The sequence below is a fragment of the Callithrix jacchus genome, chromosome 10 (genome assembly GCF_049354715.1).
Source record: "Callithrix jacchus isolate 240 chromosome 10, calJac240_pri, whole genome shotgun sequence".
NCBI classification, from domain to species: domain Eukaryota; kingdom Metazoa; phylum Chordata; class Mammalia; order Primates; family Cebidae; genus Callithrix; species Callithrix jacchus.
Window position 1 is genome coordinate 6,390,632 of NC_133511.1, and position 18,755 is coordinate 6,409,386.

General features: G+C 39.4%; 1 long non-coding RNA gene and 1 other non-coding gene across 11 annotated transcripts in view; both read left to right on the forward strand.

Annotated features, from left to right (window-relative positions):
* LOC128929024 (uncharacterized) overlaps window positions 1-18,755 on the forward strand; it is a 597,561-nt gene that overhangs the window by 407,411 nt on the left and 171,395 nt on the right. The window lies entirely within an intron of this gene.
* LOC118146062 (U1 spliceosomal RNA) lies at window positions 6,532-6,695 on the forward strand. Its single transcript, XR_004731521.3, has one exon. It is a non-coding gene; the product is annotated as a U1 spliceosomal RNA (small nuclear RNA).

Sequence of the window (18,755 nt, forward strand, 5' to 3'; positions counted from 1 at the left end):
AACTGATTACCTAATAACTTTCTTCTCAAGCTTGATCATCCTGATCAATCCCTTTTACTTTTACTTGAGAATCTTGTCTTATAGTTCATACCTTTTTGAGAAAACAGATGCAAAAATAATCTCATATTTTTATCACCAAAACTGCCAACGAATCCATTTTTATCTAAATTATGCCTCTCCATCCAATACCGAGGTTTATATGGCTACATCTAAGGACTGAGAGAATGAGGGAAAGGTGAATTTCTTGTTATTCCATGTGCAGAATTTCACATAATCTCCTCGCTTCTGATATCACACTCATCCTTGTCCACAGCTATTTCTGTCTGTCTGATTTCCCTGAACCAACTGCTCCTCAGGTTCAGCTTCTTCAGGGAGTGAAGAAGTCCATCTTCTGCCTGGGTGGGGGCAAAGCCTCACTGGTAAGAGGAGAGGAGATGGAGTTCCTACTGTCTCAGCCCACTTCGAGTGCTGATATTGAGAGACACAGAACCGCTGTTGCACCTTTCCAGATTGTTCGGGCTCCATCCTCTCACTTTGTTCCACTTCCCCTATTTCAGTCCTCCTCATCCCCAACCACTTAGATTTTTCTTTCTTTGCTAAAATCAGTTACCATTCATACATTCCTAAACATGGTTTCCATAATCCAGTGTTTTAGAAGCTCTTTTCTCCCGTCATTGTCTGTGGTGTTTCTAATTTTCATATTTGTTTATTACTATTTCAGTGAGACTTTGGGAGTGAGGTGAAATAAATAGGGATGCTCAATCTGCCAAGCTTTATCAGCGTCTCAGTGAGATTATGAAAAATCCTGCCTTCTCAGATCAACCCTTTTTAAAAAACCACCTATTTCTTCCCCTGACTTCCAAATTCTGTTATCAGAATTAGATGTGAATAACCAGAATCTAGCATGAAAAAAACTTGTGTCTTTAGGCCAAAGAGACTTTGATTTGAGTCCTCATCATTCTGTCTATAGTCATATAATGTCAAATTTAGGGGCTTAGTCTCTGAATAAATTGCTGGAGTAGCTTGTTTTATTTCTTACTATCACTTTGACTTAACATTTATTTTTTTGTCTTTAAATGTGTATTTAATAATACAGCCTTATAATTTTGTCCTCTCTAATAGATGAAATAATTTATGTGAAATACACTAACTCATTTCAAATTCAAAACTATGAGTTCCATATTATTGTCTCTGTGTCACAAGTGAAAAAAAAGCCTAAGCTTGGTGGTTTAAGCAAAGCGAAGAGGTTGAAAAACTTTAATTTTAGAAAAAGAAATGCCCCCAGAGGATGTTTATTGGTACAAAATGATGTTCAGTAACACGCGCGCACACAAACACACACACGCATACAAACACACACAGACACACTCACACACACAAACACACACACGCAGACACACACACACACACACACACACACACACACACACACACACTCTCTCTCTCTGTCTCTCTCTCTCCCTCTCTGTTTTTCTTTTTCTCTCTCATTGTAGCCACACTAAATTACTTGGATTTCTCAGGTCATAGCATAAACATGGGCATGTCTGTGCCTTGGTGAATGCCATTTTTCTCTGCCTGTATTGAGCTTCTGTTCTGCATACTGTGTTTGATGAACACTGAGCTCTAAAATCTCTGTCTCACAAAGAGTTCTTTGGAGACAGGGACAAGGCCTATGTCTGGGTTCTGGTATAGTGCCTGATGCATTATAGGTACCTATTAATTACACAATTAACAATAGCAATGATAATAGTAATAATAACATTAGGTTGGTGCAATAGCGATTGTGTTCACCATTATTTTCAATGGCAAAACTGGAATTACTTTTCCACCAACCTATAGTGGCATTATTTACCTATCAATTTATTCATCTTAGACATACAATGTAAAAGATATGACATAAACTTTTGTGATAGATGGCTATAGATGATACATTCTCTCTAATATTCATTAAAATGTGTAAGGAAGTTATATTCTTTGCTGTGGCTGTTATAACAAATTACCTCCTGTGGCTTAAGACAGCAAACATTTATTCCCGTTGTTCTGTAGGCTAAAAATCTAACATCAATATGTTGGCTCTGCTGCATAGGCTCTAGGGGAGATTCTCTTCCTGCTTTTGGCTTCACTATTTCTTGGCTTGTGGTTGGATCATTTCAACGTCTGTCTCCATTTTCACATGGCCTCCTCCTCTGTGTACGTTTTTCTCTTCCTGTCTCTTATAAGGACATATCATCATCACTACATCCTTACCTTAATTCTATATGCAAAGACTCTTTTTCCAGATATCATTCACAAGTTCTAAGGATTAGGACTTGATATGTTTCAGTGTCCATTATTCAGTCTATAACAGCAGGTGTGCAAGTCAGTTATTTGCTTACAAGCAGCAGCAAACAACAGAAATTGACCCAGGTTGTCTTAGAAGCAAAGGAATTTATTGTAGGAGGCTACTGAAGGCTCACAATTGGGGGGTTATCTGAAGGTCAGTTTTGGAAAATTGTAAAGAACAAGGATCTGGGTGTCAAGAGTCCAGGTGATAGTAACAGGAGTCCAGGTAATAGTAACAGGAGGCAGCCGAATGCCTGGGCAGATGGGGTAGAACCTGGGTGAACCCCATCTTCAAGCCAAAACCAGCCTGAAGGATGAAAGACTGAACTGCTGGTCCCAAATGAAACCTCAACTCAGAGTGACAACTTCTGTTCCTGTTTGCTCATCCTTCCCCAATTAAGTCTTTCTGAATAATGCCATTCAAACAATCAAATGCTGCCTTTTCCAGTACTACCTATGGCCTGCCCTTCTGCTGTTCTGAGTCCATAAAAAGCCCTGGACCCAGCTACAGGGTAGGAGAGAACCACCTGTCTACAGGGGTGGGGAATCACCCCGTCATCTTCTCTCCGCTGAGAGCTCTTCCATTGCTCATAAAATTCATCTCTGCCCTTCTCATCCTTCAATGTCCAGCATATCCTCTTTCTTCTTGGATGTGGTACAAGAGCTTGAGAACTCATGAACCAGGATACAAGCTATAATACAGGCAAGCTAGGACATAACAGCGTCCTCAAGGGCAGGGAGAATGGGGCTAAACCACAAAGAAGTATTTCAAACAAGGGGTTTAGGTTTAGATATTATACACTAAAAATAAAAATAAAATAAATTGTTCCCTATGAAGAGTAACTGTGTTCTCAAATTTTAAAAAATGTAGAAACCAATAATTCAGTTAGTATTGGAAATAGAATAAAAATACCAAGGTTGTATAACTCCATAGATTACACTCTTTTCACTCAATGATGCTTCCTTCTGAAATATCAAAATTCACTTGACTTAGAGAAAATGAATAATCAATTACATATATGTTCCCTAATTTGCAGAATAGATAAATGTCAAAAACTCAAGTAACTAGTTTGAATGGGAATCAGGCTTTCACTTCATGAAGTGCAAAGACATTCAAACTTCATTCTCTAAATAAACATTAACCAGTGCCCTTTAGAATCACATTGTAAAAAGTCTATTTTTTCAATAATGCTGTCATCATTCCAAGCAATTTTGAAACTCTGTCCTATTTTGAAAATTACCACCAGAGTTTCCATATTTCATGTCTATGTCTTAAATACCAATCATGCATGTTTAAATTATATTATGCACATTGAAATTTTTCCTTTAAATGTCATTCTGGAAAAAATAATGATTATTTCAAAAAATGATTTTTTGACATGAACTTTCCCTGTAAAATGTGAGGAGAAGAGGGAGAAACAAACTTGTGGTGATATGCATGACTTCCCAGCTTTGTAAGAAAACAAAAATCTTTATTTTCAAATTAAAGACACTAAGAAAGTTTATATGCCTGTTTCAAAATCTTAGAACTAGTTTTTTAATTCTGGGCTAACAAATTTTAAACTTAAAAAAAAGATAAGAGCAATTGGAGTTACATCTCAGTTCTCTCTGAGAAACAAAAAAGCGTGTAAAGTACAGTGAGCTAGAAGAATCATGGAGTTTCTTTCCTTTTGTTGTTGTTGTTTATTTGTTTCTCTCACTTAATGTAGCGTTGAAAGATACTCCTAGAAACAGAAGTGGGAAGAAGGCTGTAGACTTCTGCAGGAAGTAACACCTTCATTGTCTTCCAGTGAAAAGCAAGACAAAGATTATGATTTGAAACAAGTACTTAGTGGAAGAAGTATTAATTTGCATAGGGTTATTTTTCCCATAAGAAAATGCCCCTTAATAATTCTAAATTTAATTGTTTTAATGAATATTTCTCTTTTTGATTGTTTTTAAAATAGTATATAAAAGGGAAAATGCTTTTCTTTCCACCCGTGTCTCTCTTTATCAGTTCACCATTAAGTGACTCTAATTTTTCAGACAAAATCGGGACATATAACCTCAGATTTGTTGGAATATAGTTATAAGTATGGGAATCAGGATTATCTGTGGAAATACCAAAAGTTTATTTATTGGCTTGCTACATTAATAACTTGATATGTGTTGGCTTCTCTGCCTAAATGCCCTTTTCATCTGGCAGCTTCTTATTTTTTACACACAGTTCTATAAGGCCTTATCCAGCATTCCTCATAATATTGATGCTATCTGAACCATGTCATAATTATTTATAAGCCTCTATCACACATGTCCATGAGTGCCTCGCAGATAGGACTCATGTATTATGAAGCTTTCCATTCTAAATGCCAAGTATAACTCCTGATGAAACTTACTAAGTTATCATTAAATATTTTTAGAGTAGATACATGGTATATCAGAATGGATGGATGAGAGAAGAAACTGAATGAACAAAATTCTATCTAACTTGGGAGTGGTAACTGTTTAAAATATACTAAGTCATAAAGTCAATCATATCTTTTCTTAATTAAATCCAGCTTTTACTTATTGTCCATATCACTTGTATTGATTATTTTGTTCATGTTGCTAGGAAAATGGTAAGAATAGCAAAGAATGAATATAAAACAGCTTGATGCCTAAGACTGATAAAACAGACTGACCCTGAAATAGTCTCCATCATATTCAAATCTTCCCCAATAGTTCTCTTAGATTAAGAGAGATTTCGCCTCTGAGCTGAGGAATCCAGAGCTCAAAGTCTGGTACTCAAATGACAAATATGAGTGTGTATTTGAACTCTTAACAAGTTAAAGCCATTACTCGTTACTTAGCAGATTTTTTTCCATGTAACAAGGTATTGACATCTGCAAACTGGAGAATTACACCTGAAAGTTTACTGGAGAAAAATTGTTTTCTTGTTTTTCTAAATGTTAAAAAATAATCATTTCTGAAGTTTTTCATCTGAGATCTCAGAAAACTGTAGTTGATGAGATTCCTGTCTCAGCGGTGCTTTTGAGGAGAAGGAAAGGCAGTTCTTTATATTTCTAAGAAGACTCAGACATCTGACATCTTCTATGTGTACTGGTAGCTTCTTTGTATATATTTCTAGGAATGTTAAAATCATAAAGGAGGTTGATAAGTATGCACATTTTCTCATCTGATTAAAGAGAAAACTATAAATCCCCCTACCAGATTTTTCAGCCAGGGGAATATCAAAGCCATATGTTTAGGCAAAAATGATTATTAAGTCAATTAATAGGGAGTCGAAACATTGATGCAGGCTATTTATATCCATTTGAATTAAGCAGATATGTTCTAATTTTGCCATGTGGAGAGCAGATAATAATTCACTATATTCACCTGCAGTTACTGAGAGAAGCCTGATTTTCCTTTTAAATTGTAAACTTCTTGAATACACAGATCAGATCTGTTCTGTTTGTAGCTTTGTTGCTGCTTTCTTGCTGTATACACAGTCACTGCCATGTGCCGATCTAACTAAAGGGTCAGCGTTTTCTTTTCCCTTTCAGGCTATTTCCTGCTAATACTTTGGGGGAAAGTGGGGAGGGGTTTTCTGAAACTCTCTTCTGAGTTATCAACTTAATCACTACTTCTGGGAAATGCTTAATTTTAGATGAAGAAATACAGAAGATAAATCTGAAACATTGTGTGCCCCCAAATAAGAAAACCGTGAAAGGAAAATGAGGCATTGTCAAAATGACACATGAGCCAGCTTGAGTGCACTTTCACTGACCGAAGGTGAGACAATGAAAGAATCAATGATAACCATGATTGATTAAAACACATTTAAGATCTAAAAAGCCGTGCATTCTTAATGATATTTTAAAGAAAGAGAAACAATCAAAACTCTTGAGATACTGGATAACACTAGAACTTGTCTGGGCACCAAGTCAATATTCTGAAAATTGTCAACTGAGGGGAAGGAATTAGGCATTTACTTTGCCATTCTGAAGTAAACTCTATGCCAAAAGGCCTGTAGGCATGGGAAAGAGTATTGCATACAAATAGTTCAGTTAATAAATGTAGAATGATAGAATTAGAAAAACACTTTACAGTCTCCAATAAAATAACTAACTAAAGTAATCATCAATATGATGATGGTTGATGGGTAATTTATTGTCTAAACAAAGATACTTTGTGAGGAAAAAAAAGGGTGCACTATTGATAATTATGCCAGGAAACAGGCATAAACTAGCACTTAGCTGGCAGGGGAGACAGCAAGATCATGAAGGTGGTTTTCTCAGGGCAAGACTTATCCATTGCACTCTGGATGTGCTGACCTCTGTGAATTCTCCAAATGTGAGAAACTCGACTGCATAATTTGTGGTAGTGGGGGACTGCATTCGTGCTTTCCACTAGGACAATAAAATAAAATAAAACCAGGCATAAACTGGTATGATTCCAGGCAAATATATGAAATATATGCCAGGTCAGCCTATACTGGAGAACCTGACAATAAAGAGAACAGGCTGCCCTGGATGAGCTCCTGATTAATTTTAGCAGAATAAAGACAAGACAATAAAAACTGCTGGGCACGGTGGGTCATACCTGTAATCCAGCACTTTGGGAAGCTGAGGCAGGCAGATCGTGAGGTCAGGAATTTGAGACCAGCCTGGCCAACATAATGAAACCCTGTGTCTACTAAAGATACAAAAAACTAGCTGGGAGTGCCTGTGATCCCAAATACTTGCGAGACTGAGGCAGGAAAATTGCGTGAATCTGGGAGGTGGAGGTTACAGTGAGCCGAGTTTGCGCCATTGCATTCTAGCCTGGGCGACAGGGTGAGACTCCATCTCAAAAAAGAAGACAGTAAAACCTTATATGCCTTCTGATGTGAGGTAATATGAAGGATTCAGGATTGTCTAAGATACATTTTATACATATATGATATCTCAGATATGCATATATATAAATATGTATACATGTATAATATTCAAGACTTTAAATCTTAGCCCCAGTATACAGAAAATACAGGGGATGGAGAAAAAGTCAAATGACACCATGGGGAAGTACATTTGTTAATTACTGCCTATATGACTAATAAATGCTGACATTGAACCATGTCCTACAGGATCACAGATTGAAGCACATTTCTTAAATTAGGAGACCTTTTCTTTTTTTTTTTTTTTTGAGACGGAGTTTCGCTCTTGTTACCCAGGCTGGAGTGCAATGGCGCGATCTCGGCTCACTGCAACCTCTGCCTCCTGGGTTCAGGCAATTCTCCTGCCTCAGACTCCTGAGTAGCTGGGATTACAGGCACGCGCCACCATGCCCAGCTAATTTTTGTATTTTTAGTAGAGAGGGGGTTTCACCTTGTTGACCAGGATGGTCTCGATCTTTTGACCTCGTGATCCACCCACCTCGGCCTCCCAAAGTGCTGGGATTACAGGCTTGAGCCACGGCGCCCGGCCAGGAGATCTTTTCTTAGTGGGTAGGCTCAGAAGAATACTGAAAGTGGTGGAGTTAGATGATGTGTCATGGTAGTGGTTTCTGAATGAACATGAATGTGTAAGACAATATCACAAAGGAAGCTGATAATTACAGAGATAAAGCAAACCTTACCTTATGAAGTCAAGTAATTATTCAACAGATAATCTACTTTTAAAACTAACAAAATAATGCTTTCAGACTGGATGTAGTTTTCAAGACAGAGGCAGGAACAGGGAGGTCTGTAAGGGTTAGATGTAAATAAATCACATTTAATTCTGGTGGAACAGGAAAGCATCATAAAAGAAATAAGTTTTGAGTTTGGCTTTTTTAAAAAAGGAAAATTTATATAAAGAAAAAGAAGAGAGAATTTTAGACAGTCAGAAGAATATGTGCAAAAGCACTAAACAGCCAATGATATTTGACAGTTTATGAACAAACTACTGGAGCAGAGTTCATGGGAAATGAGACTGGAAAGATAAGTTGCTAATCTTCCTGGTCCCTTGCATAGTTCCCCCAAGCATTAAGACCCTATCCATCATGGAGGCATATTAAACCACATAGCTCAGTAGCTTACTAGAGACATAATGAGTCAACCCTGTGACTGCACATTATAGAACTTTGTGCTTATGGTTTTCTTGTTCTCTCATACTTTAAGCTAGTCCTTGAGCTAGCTCTTGCTTCTTGGTGTTTCAGACACAGACAAATCTTTCATCAGCTACCAAACAAGCCAATTCCTAATATGTCTAAGATGTAAAATAACAAAGATTGCAGATTTAAATACACTTATTTATGCAATCCCAGCATCAGACTTTTAATTTTAATGATGCTTTGCTATTCTAAAACAGATATTAATTTTTATTATTGATTGTTCTTTTCAAAGTCCATTTCTAATATTCCTCATTGTTTTGTCTCGTTTTGTTTTTTACTGTGTCTGGTGAAAGCAAGTTTTCTTACTTGTTGCGCTTAATTGATTCAGGAGCGTACTTCATCGACCATTTGTTTATGAGATAGGCTGCTTTAAGAATATGTGCTCTGATTGTTTTATCTAATTGCTCTTAATCTACTGCCGTGCAAAACTGGCACGTCAACTTTTTCATTAAATGCACTGCTAACTCTAAATAAAGCAATATTCATCATCCTTGACCACCGTGCTGCCAACCTTGCCCACTGCATGCATGGGAGCAAATGAACACAGGTTACATTAAAACCTAATAGAGTCTTTTGTTGCTAATGTTAGTGGCTCATTTGTTTGCAGGGAACAAATATCTTCTCACACTGGGTCAATGAAAGTTTATCCTACAAATACCAATGATTTGGAAACTAAGCATTAACAGGGACTGAGGCAGCCCCAGGGACTGGATACTTAGTGTCTCTATGTTACCTTCTTTTAGCATCTGTGCTTTTCTCTGTGGATCTGCTCGAGGCCTCTCTAGGTCAATCAGGGTTTTTTTTACTTTCCAAAAATCTGGTCCATCAGAATTTTGACTTAGCTTTTACTATGGCCATTCCAGTCTGGATTCTTTCTCATGGGATGCCTCCATGCAAATGTTGCCTTCTCTTTCAAATAGTCTTAGCCCAAGAATTCCCAAAGGTGAAGGATTGCCTAATTATATCTTACCACACCAGGCCATGGCTTTTAAGTTTTAGATCTCACGGTAATTTGTTAGCCTGCCAGTGGACTGACTGTACTTGGGTCACTTGTACAACCTTTGTCTGATAGCCTGTGACTAAAGAGCCAGCGGACTGTGCTACAAAATGTGGTCACTGTTCACTTACCAGTGCCCTGGGCAGAGATGTTTGTTTTTGAAGGGAAAGTAGGCAGGAAAATCCCCAAACCTTTCAAGTATACATGTGCCACAATCCCTGAGAAGCAGATCCGTGGAGAGTGAAGGTAAAAGGGTATGTTAAAGGGATTTCCTCCTGAGGAACTCCTCTCCGGCATTCCCAGAAGTGATGATCTTGTTTTAACCTAGATGCCTCCAAAGATTGAACATTTATTCCATGGGGCTACTAGCCTGCTAAAAAGACCTGAAAGGGAATATCATGTTACATTGTGTTCAATATTTATTTTTTATGTATTTATATATTTGTTGGCTGCATAAATGTCTTCTTCAGAGAAGTGTCTGTTATTTCCCTTGCCCACGGCTGCATAAATGTCTTCTTCAGAGAAGTGTCTGTTGTTTCCTTTGCCCACTTCTTGCTTGTCTTACATCACTGATAATTAGAGAAATGCAAATCAGGGCCACAATGAGACACCATCTCACATCAGTCAGAATGGCAATTATTAAAAGGCCCAGAAACAATAGATTCTCCAGAGCTCATGAAGCTCTGGAGAAATAGAAACGCTTTTACACTGTTGGTGGCAGTGTAAATTAGTTTAACCATTGTGGAAGACAGTGTGGTGATTCCTCAAGGATCTAGAACTAGAAATACCATTTGACCCAGCAATCCCATTACTGGGTATACACTCAAAGGAATATAAATCATTCTACCATAAAGACACATGCCCATGTATGTTTATTGCAACACTATTGACAATAGCAAAGACATGGACCCAACCCACATACCCATCAAGGATAGACTGGATAAAGAAAATGTGGCACATACACACCATGGATTACTGTGAATGATTTTAGCCATAACAAGGAATGAGATCATGTCCTTTGCAGGGACATGGATGAAATTGGAAGCCATCATCCTCAGCAAACTAACATAGGAACAGAAAACCAAACTGCATTTTCTCACTCATAAGTATGAGCTGAACAATGGGAATGAGAACACATGGACACAGGGAGGGGAACAGACATACCCAGGGTCAGTGAGGGGTAGAGGGGTGGGGGGTGTGAGAGCATTAGGACAAACACCTAATGCATCCGGGGCTAAAAACAAATGTAATAAACCTACACTTGTATCCCAGAAATTAAAGTAAAAATGTAAAAACTATCCTTAGGTTGTATCGTAAGGGAGAATAGTTTATGAGTGTTAGTCATTAAGGTCTAAATGACAGAAACGGATTTTGAGAGCTAAAGCACAAAGTGGATATATTAATGTCTATGTCTATCTCAGAAAACCCGGAGTGCAGCCAAGCAACTAAGACTTTGGGAAAAACAAAAATTAGAATTTCTCTGATTTTTAATCAGTCACTTGACAGCGACTGATCCATACACCATCAAACTTTTTGTCTCCACTCATACTGTTACCTCGACATGGTAAATGTATCTGTAACTATACCAACAGCACCCCATTTAAGATTTTTAATTTCTTTTTTTATTGCATTTTAGGTTTTGGGGTATATGTGCAGAACATGCAAGATAGTTGCATAGGTACACACGTGGCAGTGTGATTTACTGCCTTCCTCCCCTTCACCCACATCTGGCATTTCTCCCCATGCTATTCCTCCCCAGCTCCCCCCCATACTGTCCCTCCCCTATTCCCCCCAATAGACCCCAGTGTGTAGTGCTCCCCTCCCTGTGTCCATGTGTTCTCATTGTTTATCACCTGCCTACGAGTGAGAATATGCGGTATTTCATTTTCTGTTCTAGTGTCAGTTTGCTGAGAATGATGTTCTTCAGACTCATCCATGTCCCTACAAAGGACACGAACTCATCGTTTTTGATTGCTGCATGATATTCCATGGTGTATATATGCCACATTTTCCCAGTCCAGTCTGTCATCGATGGGCATTTGGGTTGGTTCCAGGTCTTTGCTATTGTAAACAGTGCTGCAATGAACATTCGTGTGCATGTGTCCTTATAGTAGAATGATTTATACTCCTTTGGATATATACCAGTGATGGGATTGCTGGGTCAAATGGAATTTCTATTTCTAGATCCTTGAGGAATCACCACACTGTCTTCCACAATGGTTGAACTAATTTACACTCCCACCAGCAGTACAAAAGTGTTCCTTTTTCTCCACATCCTCTCCAGCATCTGTTGTCTCCAGATTTTTTAATGATCGCCATTCTAGCTGGCGTGAGACGGTATCTCAATGTGGTTTTGATTTGCATCTCTCTGATGACCAGTGATGATGAGCATTTTTTCATGTGTTTGTTGGCCTCATATTTGTCTTCTTTTGTAAAGTGTCTGTTCATATCCTTTGCCCATTATTGAATGGGCTTGTTTGTTTTTTTCTTGTAAATCTGTTTTAGTTCTTTGTAAATTCTGGATATCAGCCCTTTGTCAGATGGGTAAACTGCAAAAATTTTTTCCCGTTCTGTTGGTTGCCGATTCACTCTAATGACTGTTTCTTTTGCCGTGCAGAAGCTGTGGAGTTTGATTAGGTCCCATTTGTCTATTTTGGCTTTTGTTGCCAATGCTTTTGGTGTTTTGGTCATGAAGTCTTTGCCTACTCCTATGTCCTGAATGGTTTTGCCTAGATTTTCTTCTAGGGTTTTTATGGTGCCAGGTCTTATGTTTAAGTCTTTAATCTATCTGGAGTTAATTTTAGTGTAAGGTGTCAGGAAGGGGTCTAGTTTCTGCTTTCTGCACATGGCTAGCCAATTTTCCCAACACCGTTTATTAAACAGGGAATCCTTTCCCCATTGCTTGTTTTTGTCAGGTTTATCAAAGATTGTATGATAGTAGATATGTTGTGTTCTTCCGATGCCTCTGTTCTTTTCCATTTGTCTATATCTCTGTTTTGGTAACAGTACCATGCTGTTTTGATTACTGTAGCCTTGTAGTATAGTTTGAAGTCCAGTAGTGTGATGCCTCCTGCTGTGTTGTTTTTGCTTAGAATTGACTTGGCTATGTGGGCTCCCTTTTGGTTCCATATGAAGTTTAAGGTAGTTTTTTCCAGTTCTGTGAAGATGGTCATTGGTAGCTTGATGGAGGTAGCATTGAGTCTGTAAATTACTTTGGGCAGTATGGCCATTTTCACTATATTGATTCTTCCTAACCATGAACATGGAATTTTTCTCCATCTGTTTGTGTCCTCTCTTATTTTGTTGAGCAGTGGTTTGTAGTTCTCCTTGAAGAGGTCCCTTACGTTTCTTGTTAGTTGTATTCCTAGGTATTTTATTCTCTTTGTAGCAATTGTGAATGGCAGTTCGTTCTTGATTCGGCTTTGTTTCAGTCTGTTATTGATATATAGGAATGCTTGTGATTTTTGCACGTTGATTTTATATCCTGAGACTTTGCTGAAGTTGCTTATCAGTTTCAGGAGTTTTTGGGCTGAGACAATGGGGTCTTCTAGATACAGTATAATGTCATCTGCAAATAGAGACAATTCGGCTTCCTCCTTTCCTATTTGAATACCCTTTATTTCTTTTTCTTGCCTGATTGCTCTGGCTAGAACTTCCAGTACTATATTGAATAGGAGTGGTGAAAGAGGGCATCCTTGTCTAGTGCCGGATTTCAAAGGGAATGCTTCCAGTTTTTGCCCATTCAGTATGATATTGGCCGTTGGTTTGTCGTAAATAGCTTTTTTAAATTTTGTGATACCTTCCATCAATACCGAGTTTATTGAGGGTTTTTAGCATAAAGGGCTGTTTAATTTTGCCAAAGGCCTTCTCTACGTCAATTGAAATAATCATGTGGTTTTTGTTTTTGGTTCTGTTTATGTGGTGAATTACGTTTATGGACTTGGATATGTTGAACTAGCCTTGCATCCCTGGGATGAATCCTACTTGATCATGGTGGATAAGCTTTTTGATGTGCTGTTGCAATCGGCTTGCCAGTATTTTATTGAAGATTTTTGCATCTATGTACATCATGGATATTGGCCTGAAGTTTTCTTTTCTTGCTGAGTCTCTGCCGGGGTTTGGTATCAGGATGATGTTGGTCTCATAAAATGATTTGGGAAGGATTCCCTCTTTTTGGATTATTTGGAATAGTTTCAGAAGGAATGGTAACAGTTCCTCTTTGTGTGTCTGGTAGAATTCGGCTGTGAACCCATCTGGAGCTGGGCTTTTTTGTGTGGTAGGCTCTTAATTGCTGCCTCGACTTCTGACCTTGTTATTGGTCTATTCATAGTTTTGGCTTCCTTCTGGTTTAGGCTTGCAATGACACAAGTGTCCAGAAGTTTATCCATTTCTTCCAGGTTTACTGGTTCATGTGCATAGAGTTGTTTGTAATATTCTCTGATGATGGTTTGAATTTCTGTGGAATCTGTGGTGATTTCCCCTTTATCGTTTTTTATTCCATCTATTTGGTTGTTCTCTCTTTTCTTTTTTATCAGTCTGGCTATCCGTCTGTCTGTTTTGTTGATCTTTTCAAAAAACCAGCTCTTGGATTTATTGATTTCTTGAAGGGTTTTTCGTGTCTCTATCTCCTTCAGTTCTGCTCTGATCTTAGTTATTTCTTGTCTTCTGTTGGGTTTTGAGTTTTTTTGATCTTGCTCCTCTAGCTCTTTCAAATTTGATGATAGGGTGTCAATTTTGGATCTCTCCACTCTTCTCATATGGGCACTTATTGCTATATATTTTCCTCTAGAGACTGCTTTAAATGTGTCCCAGAGATTCTGGTATGTTGTGTCTTCATTCTCATTGGTTTTGAAGGACTTCTTTATTTCTGCCTTCATTTCATTGTTTATCCAGTCAACATTCAAGAGCCAGTTGTTCAATTTCCATGAAGTGCAGTTCTGAGTTAGTTTCTGAACTCTGAGTTCTATCTTGATTGCAGTGTGGTCTGAGAGACTGTTTGTTGTGATTTCTGTTCCTTTGCATTTGCTGAGGAGTGATTTACTTCCAACTATGTGGTCAATTTTAGAGTAGGTGTGATGTGGAGCTGAGAAGAATGTATATTCTGTGGATTTGGGGTGGAGAGTTCTGTAAATGTCTATCAGTCTTTCTTGTTCCAGGTCTGAGTTCAAGCCCTGGATATCCTTGTTGATTTTCTGTCTGGTTGATCTGTCTATTATTGACAGTGGAGTGTTAAAGTCTCCCACTATTATTGTGTGGGAGTCTAGGTCTCTTTGTAAGTCATTAAGAACTTGCCTTATATATCTGGGTGCTCCTGTATTGGGTCCATATATATTTAGGATTGTTAGCTCTTCTTGTTGTATTGATCCTTTTACCATTATGTAATGTCCTCCTTTGTCTCTTTTGATCTTTGTTGCTTTAAAGTCTATTTTATCAGAGATGAGAATTGCAACTCCTGCTTTTTTTTGCTCTCTGTTTTCTTGGTAAATTGCCCTCCATACCTTTATTTTGAGCCTTTGTGTATCCTTGCATGTGAGATGGGTTTCCTGGATACAGCACACCAATGGGTTTTGGCTTTTTATACAATTTGCCAGTCTGTGTCTTTTGATTGGCGCATTTAGCCCATTTACATTTAGGGTTAATATTGTTATGTGTGAATTTGATCCTGCCATTTTGATGCTAGCTGGCTGTTTTGACCATTAGTTGATGGATATTCTTCATTTTGTTGATGCTTTTTAGCATTTGGTATGTTTTTGGAATGGTTGTTTCTTTCTATGTGTAGTGCCTCTTTCAGGAGCTCTTGTAAAGCAGGCCTGGTGGTGACAAAATCTCTGAGTACTTGCTTGTTCGCAAAGGATTTTATTTTTCCTTCACTTCTGAAGCTCAGTTTGGCTGGATATGAAATTCTGGGTTGAAAGTTCTTTTCTTTAAGGAGGTTGAATATTGGCCCCCACTCTCTTCTGGCTTGTAGGGTTTCTGCCGAGAGATCTGCTGTGAGTCTGATGGGCTTCCCTTTGTGGGTAACCTGACCTTTCCCTCTGGCTGCCCTTAGCATTTTCTCCTTCATTTCAACCCTGGTGAATCTGATGATTATGTGCCTTGGGGTTGCTCTTCTTGTGGAATATCTTTGTGGTGGTCTCTGTATTTTCTGGACTTGAATATTGGCCTGCCTTGCTAGGTTGGGGAAATTTTCCTGGATAATATCCTGAAGAGTATTTTCCAGCTTGTATTCATTCTCTTCGTCACATTCAGGTACACCTATCAAACATAGATTAGGTCCTTCACATAGTCCCACATTTCTTGGAGACTTTGTTCATTTCTTTTTGTGCTTTTTTTCTGTAATCTTGCCTTCTCATTTTGTTTCATTGAGTTGATCTTCGACCTCTGATATCCTTTCTTCTTCTTGGTCAATTCAGCTGTTGAGACTTGTGCATGCTTCGCAAAGTTCTCGTGTTGTGTTTTTCAGCTCCATCAATTCACTCATATTCCTCTCTAAGTTGTCCATTCTTGTTATCATTTCCTCAAGTCTTTTTTCAAGGTTCTTAGTTTCTTTGCATTGAGTTAGAACATGTTCTTTTAGCTTACGAAAGTTTCTCATTACCCACCTTCTGAAGTCTGATTCTGTCATTTCATCACACTCATTCTCTGTCCAGCTTTGTTCCCTTGCTGTTGAGGAGTTTTGGTCCTTTCTAGGAGGCGAGGTGTTCCAGTTTCAGGTGTTTTCCTCCTTTTTGCACTGGTTTCTTCCCATCCTTGTGTAGTTATCCACCTGTCGTCTGAGTAGTTGCTGATTTTCCGATTGGGTCTCTGAGCAGACATCCAGATTGTTGATGATGAAGTATTTCTGTTTCTTAGTTTTCCTTCTAACAGTCTGGCCCCTCTGCTGTAGGACTGCTGAGGTCCACTCCAGACCCTGCTTGCCTGGGGTACACCTGTAGCAGCTGCGGAACCATGAGGGTTGCTACCAGTTTCTTCTTCTGCTATCTTTGTCCCTGAATGATGCCCGTCAAATGTCAGTCTGATCAGACCTTTGTGAGGTGACTCTTTGTATATATGGGGGTCAGGGTGCTGCTTGAGGAGACAGTCTGTACTTTATAGGAGCTCAAGTGCTGAGCTGTGAGCTCCGTTGTTCATTCAGGGCTGCTAGGCAGGTACGTTTAAGTCTGCTGCAGCAGAACTCATAAAGCCCCTTTTTTTCCTCAGGTGCTCTGTCCGGGGGAGTTAGGGCTTTATTTATGAGTATCCGTTGCACTGTCCTGCCCAGCAAGGAGGCAGTCTCGTCACTGCCTGCTTGCAGACGCTATGCTGAGCTGCTCTGGGCTCCGCCCTGCTTCTGTGGGCTCCACCCTGTTGCTGTGGGCTCTGCCCTGCTGTTGTGTGTAATTCCCTGTAGTCCTGTTTATATGGGTGTGGTTAGAACTGCCGTGGTGTTGGCCCACCTCTGTAATGGCAGACTCTCTCTGTTATGGTGGGTTGCTTCGGCAACGGCAGGCTGCATCAGCAATGGGGGAGTACCTCTGTAGGGGTGGAGTGCCTCGGTAATGGCGGACGCCCCTCCCCCACCGAGCTGCACTGTCCTGGGTTTAGCTGCGCTTGCCGTGAAACTTTCAACCTCAAGCGTTTCCAGTTGCTGTTTTTTTTGTGTGGGGGTGGGACCCACTGAGCCTGATCACCTGGCTCCCTGCCTCAGAGCCCTTGTTTTGTTTTGTTTTGTTTTGTTTTAAGTTGAATGGTTGACTCTCTCCCAGGTGTTCCAGTCACCTGCTGAAAGGGCGCCAGGATCAGTGTGATTTCCCATGTGGTGACCCACTGCACCGGCTGAGACAACGTTGCTGCCCAGGACTCTCCTGGCCTGGCTTACTGTTTAAGTCCCGTTTAATCAGATGAATGTGCTAATCTGCCTTCCCAAATCTCAAATTGCCAGTTTAACAGGGCAACCAGACCAGTGTATTTTGTACGGAGTACCACTGTACTGCAGCGCCGGCCCAAACAGCCACGCCAGCCCAAACAGCCATGCTGGTGGCCTGTGGGGCTCCTACACCTGGGAGTCTCCTGGTCTGTGGGCAATAAAGATCCGCCTGGAAATGCGGCGTCCACTCACCCTCTGTGCTTTTGCCAAAAGCTGCAATCCTGAGTTGCTCCTGTAGCACCATCTTCTCCTCTCTTCCCAATTTTAATTTCTATCAATTAATTTAAAGGCATAATCTTCCCAGAGACAAGCACAAAGTGGGTGTATTAATGGAATACATGTCAAAAAATCCAAAGCACAGCCAAGCAACTAAGACTTTGGGAAAAACAAAAATAAGAACTTCTCTGGGAATATAATGAGCATTACTTTCTTTTTTTTTTTTTTTTTGAGATGGAGTTTCGCTCTTGTTACCCAGGCTGGAGTGCAATGGCGCGATCTCGGCTTACCGCAACCTCCGCACCCTGGGTTCAGGCAATTCTCCTGCCTCAGCCTCCTGAGTAGCTGGGATTACAGGCACGCACCACCGTGCCCAGCTAATTTTTTGTAATTTTTAGTAGAGACGGGGTTTCACCATGTTGACCAGGATGGTCTCGATCTGTTGAGCTCGTGATCCACCCACCTCGGCCTCCCAAAGTGCTGGGATTACAGGCTTGAGCCACCGTGCCCGGCCATGAGCATTACTTTCTAAAACTTCCTTCTAAATACCACAGGTAATGTTATTTGTTAGTTATTTGTCAGTTACAAATCACTCCTACCCCTGTGTTTCTAAATTTAAAATTCTGGATTTCCAAAACAGAAAACAGAATAATTGACATATATATATAACAAGACATACCTATATTTATATGTGTGTGTGTGTGTGTGTGTGTATGTCAGTTGTGCACCTTCTAGTAGTCTGCTAAAGGATCAGTTAGCAAAAACATCGTTTTTTACTGACAGATTCATGGAGAATTTTGAGAGAAATAAACACCAAAGCCAGAAATTAAAGTTCAAACCCTTTCACAGAGTATTCAAACGTGTCAGTGATCTAGTCTCACTCAACCTCTATTTTCAGCCTCATGTTTTACTATATATTTTACCTCTCCACATCTTTAGACTCCACTGTATTACTTGCCAGTGACTGGTTATACCATTTACCACCAAACCTTTTGCACCTGCTTGTGCTGTTTCCTCTGCATGGTAAACGTATTTATAAGTGTCCCAACAGCACTCCATTTAAAAATTTTAATTTCTGTCAATTGGTTTAAAGGCATAATCTTCCCAGAGACAACCACTTGCAGTTACTTGGCTGCTTGTTTTCATATTTACATCCATATTGCTAAATAAAATATTTATGCTGCATTTTTTTTTTTTTGTTCCAGCTTCACATCTGATTGT